This window comes from Crocuta crocuta, unplaced genomic scaffold (genome assembly GCF_008692635.1).
Source record: "Crocuta crocuta isolate KB4526 unplaced genomic scaffold, BGI_CrCroc_1.0 scaffold186, whole genome shotgun sequence".
NCBI lineage: Eukaryota > Metazoa > Chordata > Mammalia > Carnivora > Hyaenidae > Crocuta > Crocuta crocuta.
In genome coordinates this window covers 2277867-2291046 of record NW_027551569.1, presented here as the reverse complement: position 1 = coordinate 2291046, position 13180 = coordinate 2277867, and the positions used below count along the sequence as shown (strand labels likewise).

Here is a 13180-nt window from a genome sequence, read left to right as displayed (position 1 = left end):
ACCCTAAACTTCTTGTTATGCTTATTCTTCTATGTCTCTGTCCTCATGATTAAGTTACTCTTCTATTGAGGAACAGCAAACTATTGGCTTTCCTCAAGTGATTGATGACTTTTTTTAAGTAAGGCAATTAAATTTTTTTTTAACAATAGAATAAATAGTTCTCTTGGTAATTACAGATATGTGAGGCTGTTGGGTAGTATTCAGAAAGATCTCAGTAATGCTGGTTTTCCTGATTGGTGTGTAGTCTTCAATAATTATAAGGAGTTACTTATACGTAATTGATGTCAAACTATAGGACTGCATCCATCATTTTCAAGATTGCTTATAATCTCTGGGTGTAATTTCCCCAAATACTTTGCCTCCTTGTGTCTCAAGGCCCAACTTGCTCATGTTCACCTCAATGACACTCCTTCGTTAACGACACCTAAAGTTGTGTATCATAGGGATGGGAGATTCTTCTTTATACCAAGTATTGGTAGGCAAAAGGTGCTGTTCAGTTCAGGATGAGTTATATGGCCTTTCTGAAACATAAGCCCATTGGCTTAATGAATCTTTCATATTTAGGTGGTTTTTGAGTGAAGTCACTTCCAACAAAGCAGACTTCGGTAAATAGCCTCTTCTACATTTTCTTCTTTCTCCTTCCTGTTCAAATAACTTTTAATATTTCTGTTTCTTTCCAGACAGAAACTTTGGGAAGAACTTTCCTGCTCTCATTTTTTTTTTTTTGTTTTTTTGTTTTTTTGTTTAATCATATTAGAAAGCACATTAGCTCAGGACTGTCCCTCTCTGTCCAATGGCTATGCAGGTGCTGCTCCTTGTGGAGTCTTTTTTTTTTTTATCATTAGTTTGTTTGGTGCTTCTCTTTTCATGCATCTTGATAGTCTTTTTCATTTGTATTTTCTCAGCATGGTTCTATTTATGGTACAGCTAAGCATTCAAACCAATCATCATTTCTGCCTTTGAACCTTAATGAGCTTCTGGACCTTCCTTCTTCCTTTTTTTCTCATGCTAATCCAAATTCAGTATGTTCCTTTTGTGGCATGATGACTACTGCCAAGCCACCAAGTATACCTGCCAGGCTCAAAGAAGCTCTCAATTTTGGGGCCTCAGAGATGTATGAGCTGACTTCACACTATTCACCACAGGAAGGGGACACTTCTAAAATGACTAGTTCCAGGGGCGCCTCGGTGGTTCAGTTGGTTAAGCAACCAACTCCAACTCAGGTCATGATCTCTTGGTTTGCGAGTTCAAGCCCCATGTTCATTGGACTCTTTCCTGACAGCTCAGAGCCTGGAACCTGCTTCTGATTCTGTGTCTCCCTTTCTCCTTGCTCCTCCCCTGGTCATGATTTGTCTGTCTGTCTGTCTCAAAAGTAATTAAACATTAAAAATTAAAAATAAATAAATAAAATAACCAGTTCCAGAAAAAGCATGGTGCAATTGGTGACTACTGCTACGCTTTCATCTCTGCAGCCAAAATGCCATGCTGGATTGACTGCCAACTTATGGAGAGAGGTGAGATGGATTGCTGTGGCCTGGACTGAGCAGGTTTCTTTCAGAGTAGAGAAGCTTGGGATATTACACTGGTGCAATATGGCAGCCTTCAGCATTATCCCATTTCCTTAAGTTCTCACAGCCTGATACCCTCCCACCCCCATCTCACCGGAGTCTAAACCCCTGTGGCTGTTCTCAAGCCTATGAAGGTCGGTTATGCAGAATCTGTCCTGCTTGGTTCCCTATTCTGATTACCAGTTGGTTACTCTAGCACCTCTCTTGAACCCAGGATCCATTACACTTGGGTATGAAGCTCCTTTGGGACTGCTCCCATCTTTTCTAAAAGCAAAATATGTTCTATGTCTTGGGAACTTAAATTTTTTCTCACTTTATTCCTCTCATTTCCCATTTTACAAAAATTTTTCATGTGTTATGATCCACTGAGATTTTTCATTCTTGATTGACATAGCAAATGTGAATTTTAAAAAGAAAATACCTGATCATTTCTAGAGATATTTTATGACATGGAGTAGGTAAGCAGTTCAAAGTCTGCCATCTAGAATAAAATTTTATATCTTTTTAAAAAATGGTTTTTTTCTATTCATAATATTTTGGAACATTTTTTATGAATCAATTAAACACATTTTCAAGAAAGTAGATATATGTTATTTTAAGGTTGCAATAGTGTTCCAGATATGAATATACCACATAGACATTCCCTGTCGATGACCATTTTCATTTCTTTTCTGTTTTTTTTCCTTTATAGTTTATTGTCAAGTTTGTTTCCATATAACACTCAGTGCTCATCTCAACAACGGCTCTCCTCCATGCCCATCACCCCCTTTCATCTTTACCCCACCCCAATCAGCCCTCATTTGTTCTCAGTATTAAAGAGCCTCTCATGGTTTGCCTCCCTCCATCTCCTTAACTGTTTTGCCCCTTCCACTCCCCCATGGTCCTCTATTAAGTTTCTCTTGTTCCACTTATGATTGAAAACATATGGTATCTGTCCTTCTCTGCCTGACTTATTTCACTAAGCATAACACCCTCGAGTTCCATCCACGTTGCTACAAATGGCCAGATTTCATTCTTTCTCATTGCCGTGTAGTATTCCATTGTATAGATAAACCACATCTTCTTGATTCATTTGTCAGTTGATGGACACTTATGCTCTTTCCATGTTTTGGCTATTGTTGAAAGCGCTGCTATGAACATTAGGATACATGTGCCCCTATGCATCAGCACTCCTGTATCCCTTGGGTAAATTTCTAGCAGTGCTATTGTTGAGTCACAGGGGAATTCTATTGTTAATTTTTTTGGAACCTTCACACTGTTTTCCAGAAAGGCTGTACCTGTTTACATTCCCACCAGCAGTATAGGAGGGTGCCCGTTTCTCCACATCCTCACCAGCATCTAGAGTCCTCTGATTTGCTCATTTTAGCCACTCTGACCAGTGTGAAGTGGTATCTCAGTGTGGTTTTAATTTGTATTGCCCTGATGATGAGTGATGCTGAGCATCACTTCATGTTTGTTGGCCATCTGGATGTCCTATTTGAAGAAGTGTCTGTTCATGTCCTCTGCCCATTTCTTCACTGGATTCTTTATTTTCCAGTGTGGAGTTTGTTGAGTTCCTTATAGATTTTGAATACTAGTCCTTTATCTGATATGTCATTTGCAACTATCTTTCCTCATTCTGTCAGTTGACTATTAGTTTTATGGGTTGTTTCCTTTGCCGTGCAGAAACTTTTGATCTTGAGGAGATCCCAATAGTTCATTTTTGCTCTTGACTCCCTTGCCTTTGGGGATGTGTTGAGTAAGAAATTACTGCAGTTGAGTTCAAGGAGGTTGTTTCCTGCTTTCTCCTCTAGGGTTTTGATAGTTTCCTGTCTCACATTCAGGTCCTTCATCCATTTTGAGGTTATTTTCGTATATGATGTAAGAAAGTGATCTAGTTTTATTCTTCTGCATGTTGCTGTCCAGTTCTCCCAGCACCATCTGTTAAAGAGGCTGTCTTTTTTCCATTGGATACTCTTTCCTGCTATGTCAAAGATTAATTGGCCATAGGTTTGTGGGTCCAATTATGGGTTCTCTATTCTATTCCATTGGTCTATGTGTTTGTTTTTGTGCCAATACCATACTGTCTTGATGACTATAGCTTTGTAGTGGAGACTAAAGTCTGGGATTGTGATGTCTCCTGTTTTGGTTTTCTTCTTCAATATTACTTAGGCTATTCAAGATCTTCTTTGGTTCTATACAAATTTTAGGATCATATGTTCTAGCTTTAGGAAGAATGCTAGTGCAATTTTGGTTAGGATTGCACTGAATGTGTAGATTGCTTTGGGTAGTAATGACATTTTAACAGTATTCTTCTGATCCACGAGCATGGAATGTTTTTCCATTTCTTTGTGTCTTCTTTAATCTCCTTCATAAGTTTTATATCGTTTTCAATATACGGATCTTTTACATCGTGGTTAGGTTTATACCTAAGTATTTTAAACTATTTTGTGCAACTGTGAATGGGATTAGTTTCTTGATTTCTCTTTGTATTGGTTTATTATTGGTGTATAAAAATGCAGCCGATTTCTGTATGTTGATTTTGTACCCTGAGACTTTGCTGAATTCATGGATCAGTTCTAGTAGGCTTCTGGTGGAGACTTGGTTTTTCCATGTAGAGAATCATGTCATCTGCCAAAAGTGAAAGTTTGACCTCATCTTTGCGAATTCTGATGCCTTTGATTTCCTTTTGTTGTCTGACTGTTTATGCTAGGACTTGCAGCACTATGTTAAACAGCAGTGGTGAGAGTGGACATCCTTGTTGTGTTCCTGATCTCAGGAGGAAGGCTCTCAGTTTTGCCCCAATGAGGATAATACTAGCTGTGGGCTTTACATAAATGGCTTTTATGATGTTTAAACAGGTTCTTTCTACCCTGACTTTCTCGAGGGTTTTTATTAAGAATGGTAGCTGTATTTTGTCAAATGCTTTTTTGCATCTATTGACAGAATCATATGGTTTTTATCCTTTCTCTTGTATATGTGAAGTATCACATTGATTGATTTGCCAATATTGAACCACTCCTGTAACCCAGGAGTGAATCCCACTTGATCATGGTGGATAATTCTTTTCATGTGCTGTCGAATTTGATTTGCTAGAATCTTGTTGAGGTTTTTTGCATTATTATTCATCAAAGTTATTGGCCTGTAGTTCTCTTCTTTTGCTGGGTCTCTATCTGACTTGGTAATCAACATGATGCTGGCTTTGTAGAATGAGTCCGGAAGTTTTCCTTCCGTGTCTATTTTTTGGAATAGCTTGAGAAGAATGGATATTAGCTTTGATTTAAATGTCTGGTAGAATGCCCCAGGGAAGCCATCTGGCCCAGGGCTCTTATTCATTGGGAGATTTTTGATAACTAATTCAATTTTTTCACTAGTTATGGGTCTGTTCAGATTTTCTATCTCTTCCCATGTGAATTTTGGTAGTGCATGTGTGTTTAGGAATTTGTCCATTTCTTCTAGGTTGTCCAGTTTGTTGGCGTATAATTTTCATAGTATTCCCTGATAATTGCTTGTATTTCTGAGGGATTGGTTGTAACATCCGTTTTTATTGGTGATTTTGTCTATTTGGCTGCCCAGTCTTTTCTTTCTGAGAAGTCTGGCTAGAGGTTTATCAAATTTGTTTATTTTTTCAAAAAACCAACTCTTGGTTTCATTGATCTGTTCAACTTATATTTTTCTGGATTCTATATTGTTTATTTCTGCCCTGATCTTTCTTATCTCTCTTCTTCTGCTGGGTTTGGGGTGCTCTTGCTGCTCTGCTCCTAGTTCCCTTAGTTACACTGTTAGATTTTCTATTTGCGCTTTTTCTAGTTTCTGGAAATAGGCCTGGATTACAATGTACTTTCCTCTTAGGACTGCCTTTGCTGCAACCCAAAGAGTTTGGATTGTTGTGTTTTCATTTTCATTTGTTTCCATATATTTTTAAATTTCTTCTCGAATGCCTGATTGGCCCATGCACTCTTTAGTAGGATGTTATCTAACCTCCGTGTTTTTGGAGGCTTTCCAGGCTTTTTCCTGTGATTGATTTCAAGTTTCATAGCATTGTGATCTGAAAGTGTGCATGGCATGATCTCAATTCTTTTATATTTCTTGGGGGCTGCTTTATGACCCAGTATGTGATCTATCTTGGAGAACGTACCATGTGCACTCGAGAAGAAAGTGAATTCGGTCGGTTAAGTGTCCAACTTTGGTTCAGGGCATGATCTCACAGGTTTGTGAGTTCAAAGCCCACATCCAGCTCTGCGCTGATGGCTTGAGAGCCTGCTTGGGATTCTTTCTCTCCCTCTCTTTCTCTGCCCCTCCCCTGTTCACATGCACTCTCTCTCAAAAAATAAACTTAAAAAATAAAGATCACCTGTGGGGATGAGCACTGAGTGTTATGTGGAAACTAATTTGACAATAAACTATTGTTTATATGGCCTCAGGATGTAGAGTTGCAAATATATCTGTCAAATCCATCTGGTCCAATGTGTCATTCAGGCCCATTGTTTCTTTAGTGATTTTCTGTCTAGTTGATCTATCCATTCCTGTAAGTGGAGTATTAAAGTACCTTGCAATTAGCACATTCTTATCAATAAGATTGTTTCTGTTTGTGATTGTTTCATGTATTTGGGTGCTTCTGAATTTGGTGCATAGACATTTATAATTGTTAGATCTTCCTGATGGATAGAGCCTGTAATTATTATACAATGCCCTTCTTCATCTTTTGTTACTGCCTTTACTTTAAAGTCCAGTTTGTCCGATAGAAGTATGGCTACTCCAGCTTTCTTTTGACTTACAGTTGCATGATAGATATTTCTTCATCCCCTTACTTTGAATCTGAAGGTGTCCTCAGGTCTCAAATGAGTCTCTTGTAGACAGCCAATAGATGGATTTTGGGTTTTTTTTAAATCCATTCTGCTACCCCATGTGTTTTGATTGGAGCATTTAGTCCATTTACATTTGGTGTTATTATTAAAAAATAAGGTTTCGAGTCATTGTGTTCCCTGTAGGATTCATGCTTGTAGTGTTGTCTCTGGTACTTTGTGTTCCTTGCAACATTTCCTTCATAGAGTCCCCCTTAGGATTTCTTGTAGGGCTGGTTTAGTGGTGATGAATTCCTTCAATTTTTGTTTGTTTGGGAAAACCTTTATCCTTCCATCTATTCTGAATGACCGGCTTGCTGGATAAAGGATTCTTGGCTGCGTTTTTTTTCTGTTCTTATCTTTGAAGACTTCCTGTGATTCTTTTCTGTCCTGTCAAGTTTTAGTACATAGGTCTGCAACCACCCTGATATGTCTCCCTTTGTACGTTAGGGCCCTTTTTTTCCTCACTGCTTCCAGAATTCTCTCTTTGTCCTTATATTTTTCCAGTTTCACTATGATATTTCGTGCAGAAGATCGATTCGAGTTACGTCTGAGGAGTGTTCTCTGTGCCTTTTGGATTTCAATGTCTGTTTCCTTCCCCAGACTGGGGAAGTTCTCAGCTATAATTTGTTCAAGTACCCCTTCAGCCCCTTTCTCTCTCTCTGGGATTCCTATAATAGGAATATTGTTCTGTTTGATTGCATCACTCAGTTCTCAAATCTCCTTTCCTGCTCCTGGTCCATTTATCTCTTTTTCTCAGCTTCCTCTTTTTCTGTAATTGTGTCTTCTAATTCACATATTCTCCTCTCTGCCTCTTCAATCCGAGCAGTGGCCGCTTCCATTTTAGTATGCACCCCAGTATAGCATTTTATAAATTCATCATAACTATTTTTAAAGTCCATAATCTTTGTAGCAATATCTTCTCTAGTGTCTTCCATGCCTTTTTCAAGCCCAGAGATTAATTTTATTACTGTTATTCTAAATTCTTGGTCAGTTATGTTGCTTATATCTGTTTTGACCAATTCTTTAGCTGTCTCTTCTTCCTGGATTTTCTTTAGAGGAGAGTTCCTCTGCTTTGTTACTTTGGTTGTTAGCTTTCTGTCTCTTGTACGTTTTGAAGGCTTGTTATGCACTCTGTACCTGCGAGTTCTGCTGTATTAATGGAGGCTCATTCATTGTCCATGGCCTGTCTCTTCAGGAAGGATTCTTTTAATGGTGTCACTTGGTCTGTCTTCTTGTGCCTCTGGTTATTTTATTTCCCTACTCATAGTGATATTTGGAAAACTCCACCATGTGTACTTTGACTTGTTTCTTGATGAAACCCTGGAAAGGAAAACAGACAAACAGGGAACAAAAGCATGCAAACACATAGACAAATCAAACAAATAAGCTAACCAAAAGAAAAAAAAAGAAGCAAACAACAAAAGACAAAGGGCAGTCTAGAAGCATAAAACTAGAAATCCCAGCTATAAATGAAGAGCAGGGTGGAGGCAGGGCTGATAGAAGAGCATATTTAAAGAGATAAGTGACAGGGGTGGGGATAAAGAGAAATTTAACATTAACCAAGCAGAGAGACTAAAAAGCTTAATTCAGAGAGAGTAAAAGGAGAATATTGTAGGAGGTGAGGAGAAGAAACAAAGATAATGTTACCCAGAGAAACTATATAGTCTGATTATTCCAGGGAAAGAGAGAGAGAAAGGAAGCTAGTGACAGAGGTGTAGAATAGCATCAAGAGAACGGATTAAATGTGACTATTTAAGCAAACCTATAACCAGAGTATCCATTCTAGTGGAGGGTAGAGAAAATGATGAGATAAGGAGAATATATCCGAATAGCAACAATTGATCTAGAGTTAATCACGTCAATGCATCAATGTTGGTCTTAACCCAGGCTCTGGTAAAAAAAAAAAAAAAAAAAGGCAGCTCCCTGATTTGGTGTGAGCAGGTCTTGCCTCCATTGTGGGTCCCTCAGGCCACTCCCTACAGCCCTGCCTTGGTGGTTGTGGGGAGAAAAAATTGCAGTCCCCAGTTCCTTCTTGATCCAAGCATTGCAAATCACTCTTTTGGACCCGATCTTCCAGTGCCATGGGCACAGCCAAGGTGGGCCATGTTCTATGCGGACATGGTGGGCATGTCCCGTGCCCAGCCTCATTTCCAGATCTTATTCTGTGCGCTTTCTTGATACTGTCCAAAGTGTAATCTTGCAAGCCCAAGCTGGGGTGCTTCCTAGCCAGGGAAATAGTAGGGGAGCGGTTCCTCCTGATGCAACTGAGTTCCTTGCATACCATCTAGCATGGAGGGAATTTCTGGGACTGGGGCACGCAACCCAAAGAAACCTCTGCAGTTAGAGATAGGATCTCTCTCTGAATGTCCTGCAGGTAGAGATGGGATGATAGGATTCCTCTCCATCCCAGGCCATGGTTTTTCTCTTCTCCAGGGACAGTTCTATGAGCAGTTTCTCTTCCCCTTACCTCTCCGCAGAGGGGGCTCCCTCCCCTCTGTGCCTCTGTGTCCCGGCCTGTTTTTATCTTCCCCGGTTCACAATCACGCACCTATGAGGCTGTCTTCTTAGTGGACTCTGTCTCTTTTCCTTCCCAACTCTTGTGGTTCAGAGTCCTTTGGCTTCAACCCTTCTTTGTTTGAGAGATGTAGGCAGGAAGTACAGAACTCCCTAGTTCTCCGCCATCTTGCCCCTTCTTTTCAGTTTTTACTATTACAAACAATACAGCAATAGTGCATCACATACTTTTGAAATTGTCTCTATAGAATTGATTTTTCAGTACAGATTTATAAAGCCAAAAAGGTATATTCACAGGGGATGTGGTTTTCAAAGGAAGAGATCATTCTTTCTTCTCCATGTTTTGGTTAACCCCCATTTGCATTAGGTCAAGGTTCTTATTGTTCTGGCTATTTCAGTCCAGGGAGTTGAGTGACAGGCCCATCATCCTTAAGTGTTCTCATTTAATCAGAGCTGTAGAACCAGGACATAGGAGGGTACTCATACACACAGAAAAGCATGGTGCAAAAAAGCATCACCTGTGTATTTCCAGAACACTAAAACGGGGCTAAAATATCTATTGATAAATAAATGACAATGTTTTTCATTAAAATGTTTACTTAGTAATATGCAGAAAATAACATGTCCTGAAGTCAAACAACTAATTTCTAAAAATTATCAGCAGCTTTACACACACCAAGAAACATTTAATCCTTTTCAGCAAAGAGATCTTTCCTTCGCATCCTAAATCCTTTTCCTCAAAAGTCTCAAATCCCAACATCTGTCTTCATTCCTCTTTTAAACATCTTCTTACCCATTCTGGACTTCTTTTCCAACAATTAACACTTTCAAGTTCTGTTCCTTTCTCTTTTCCTCAAGTATGAGCTCCAAAATGTCTGTATCAGAACAAACATCTGGTGGGGCTCCTGGGTGGCTTAGTCGGTTAAGCGTCCAACTTTCGCTTAGGTCATGATCTCGCGGTTCGTGGGTTCGAGCCCCGTGTCAGGCTCTGTGCTGACTGCCAGCTCAGAGCCTGGAGCCTATTTCAGAGTCTGTGTCTCCCTCTCTCTGATCCTCCCCTGCTCACGCTGTCTCTCTCTCTCTCTCCTAGGAAAAAAAAAAAAAGAACAAACATCTGGTAAACCTACCAGAATCACCCCAGGTACAAAAGTTATTAATCTGAGGTGAGCTGATTGATAGCAGATGACTAAAATATCACTAGAATTTGCTAGAAATGTGCTGTGTGTGACTTAGTTTTTCTAGAAACTATAAGAAAGCGCAGGTAGGATATACAAACACACACACATACACAACACATAAACATGAGAAACAAGAGAAGGAAAAAGAAAAAGAAACAATCACTTTGGCAAACTGTGTTTCAAAAACTGTCCACAGCCATGTTTCTAGTTCTATAATTGCAGAACCTTGCCATTTCTCCCATCAGAAGGCAGAGTCTAATTTTCACTCCTTGAATGTAGGTCAGCATTTGTGACTGCCCAGAATGCAAAGGAAGAGATACTATGTGACTTTTGAGACTAGGAAAGAAAAGGTGATACAGCTTCCATCTGGCTCTTTCTCTGGGACACTCACTTTTGGATCCCAGTCACCAAATTTTGAAGAATACAATCTCAATGAAGAAGCCACCTGTAGGTGAACTGGTTGACAGGCCTAAATGAAATCCCAGGTGAGAGCCATTATCAATTGCCAGGCATGCAAGTGAATGGCCTTCGGATGATTCCAGTTCCAAGCCTTCCTTGGTAGTATCTTCTAGATGAGGCTTCATCAATATGGATCAGACACAAGCCACTCTCCTGTGTCCTATTCAAGTTCCTGAACACATACTGAATCTGTAACAAATGGATGTTTTTGCCATTAAATTTGGGGAAATCATGGAAAAACTACTTTCACCCTTATAAAAATGGACTACTTACTTTGAGTTATTGAAATAAATATTGAAGCATATATGTTTAAAACATCAGTTTTGAACAGGACTGGACACACACCCTTCCATCGCCAATGCTACTTCTAGTGTAGAATTATTTTACTAGAGATATGAATCCATATCAATGGATCTCAAATGTTTCAGGTGGGCACCTTTTCCTGTCCTTCAGCATTTTCTCTGCTGTGTATCTGATAATGTTTAAAATTGCAATAGATTCTCAATGTTTAATTGAAAATTGCCCTTCCTGTTTTAAGGCATTGTTTCTAAGGTTTCTATTTTAATGTCAGCCTTGACTCTCTTACTGCATACTGTAAACCCTGCTGAAATTCATTTCTCTTTCTTGGCATCTGCATTCTCTGACTGTTAGGTTGGTAGAGTTGAATGAGAATTAATAATTTATTCGTTTGGAAGAAATTGATAAGTTTATTATTTAGCAAGTATTTTTCAGAATGCCTTAGGCCTATCAAGGACTCCTTCTCCTTTAGCTCATTAAAAAAAACAAAGTAAGGTTTTACCTAAGACACCTATTAGGTCAACCCTGCAAGAAGAAATAAAACTGAGTAAGACCTTGTTTTGTTTTTAGTTTTAGTGAGCAAGACTGTTTGCTTGAACTAAAAGCTTGATGCAACAGTTAATGGGAAATTTTATCTCTTCGTGATGATGTGCAAATAGTAACACAGTTGAGTGTGAATCTTATATTCAATCAAAGATTAAAGCCCACATTCATTTATGGTGTCTCCAGTTCTGTTTTGGTAATGAAATTCAGTGTTTTAAAAAAATTTACACTGTAGCCGGTTCTAACACAATTGCTATCTTACTACATTTATAATGTATATCCATACCATTTATGGATAAAATAATGAAATTTCACAGAGAATTAATTTAATGTTCTCAGAGGAGTTTTCCATATCTGTTTTTTCTTTAACTACCCAATATGGCTTATGGCTGTGTGAATAAGGGAGGGGAAAGACATGGGAAACTAGATTCTAATCCATTGCTGGGATTTGATCTAAAGCAACTAAGAGACAGTCCTTTTTCAGATTCCTCAGATGGAAAATTTTCTACTCATGTTGGTCCTTTATTTTCCTAGGTGAGGTGTAGGTAATGAATGGGATGCTGTTGCTGATTTGAAGATGAATATGTTAGAGAGGTGTTAGGATTAAATAATAACTTGCAATTTGCTTTATTAAATAGTTTAGTGTTGAAGTGATTTAAAATTGGAAATACATAGGGGCATCTGGGTGACTCAATTGGTTAAATGTCAGACTCTTGATTTCAGCTCAGGTCATAATCTCACAGTTTGTGAGATCAAGCCCCATGTTGGGCTCCATGCTGAGTGTATAGAGCCTGCTTAGGAGTCTCTCCTTCTTTCTCTCAAAGTAAACTTTAAACAAAATGGGATTATGTAGCATTAATACTCTATTCCTGGTGTCTTGAAGCTAGACATGTTTGCTGCTATTGCTACTTTGTAAGTCTGGGTGTGTATATATGTATACATGTGTATGTTTATAAAATGAAACAAAGAATAGAGAAGTATATCCTTTGAGAGAAATTGCATACAAATAGGAAAAGCTTTTCACCCTGAGGTTTTTGATAACTTTCTCTCTAGTTGCTTTCAGTATTTTTCCTTCTTGATGATCATGGAGCTGAGAGGGTAGCACAGAGCCCACGCATATTGAATGTTATACTTGCTGAATGTTTTCTACTCCTTAGTGGGCTATCATAAGCTGCTCACCTCAAGCAGGGTTTCTTTTTGGCATTTTCCAACCTTTTTCCTGCCGTCATGTCAGAACTATGTACGTAAGAGACCTCTGAACATAGTAGACATAGCTAGAAAATCTTCATTCATTATGAGCTAAAATATAAGTGTGCTTGTATGAAATGTGTTTTGTGTTTGTTTTGGTTTAAAATAGGTTTCTCTGATTCTGGATTGAGCTTAATACTCTAACCCATGAAAGTAATTTTCCAGATGGATTTATTAGACAATTTTCCAGATGGATTTATTATTTCTGGTCATGGTAATTGAATTTTTGAAGTGGCCATGTTTTTCCCCCCTCTGTATGGACTACTGCAAAATATCTTCCACCCAGTCAACACAAAACTGTGAACTATGGTGTGTGACCAAATCTATTGGTAAAACTATCTATTCTTGCAAGAAATGAGGACATGCAGAGTTTGGAGATTAGTTTGTGCTCCATAGTCACAATTCTTTTTCTTTTAAAGAAGTTAGGATATTATTTCTCAAACCATTCAGGGGGCAGGTCTTTCTGGCATGCCTTCTTGTAATAGCCATAACCACCATTAGTACCACTCTTGCCACATTTTGTTTTGTAGATACCTACCAGATGTCA

The 13180-nt window shown here is 38.7% G+C and overlaps 1 pseudogene; it reads right to left on the bottom strand.

Annotated features, from left to right (window-relative positions):
* Window positions 1-284: 284 nt before the first annotated feature.
* On the bottom strand, window positions 285-12614 carry LOC144220427 (ribosome biogenesis protein NSA2 homolog pseudogene; annotated as a pseudogene).
* Between the last annotated feature and the right edge of the window lie 566 nt (window positions 12615-13180).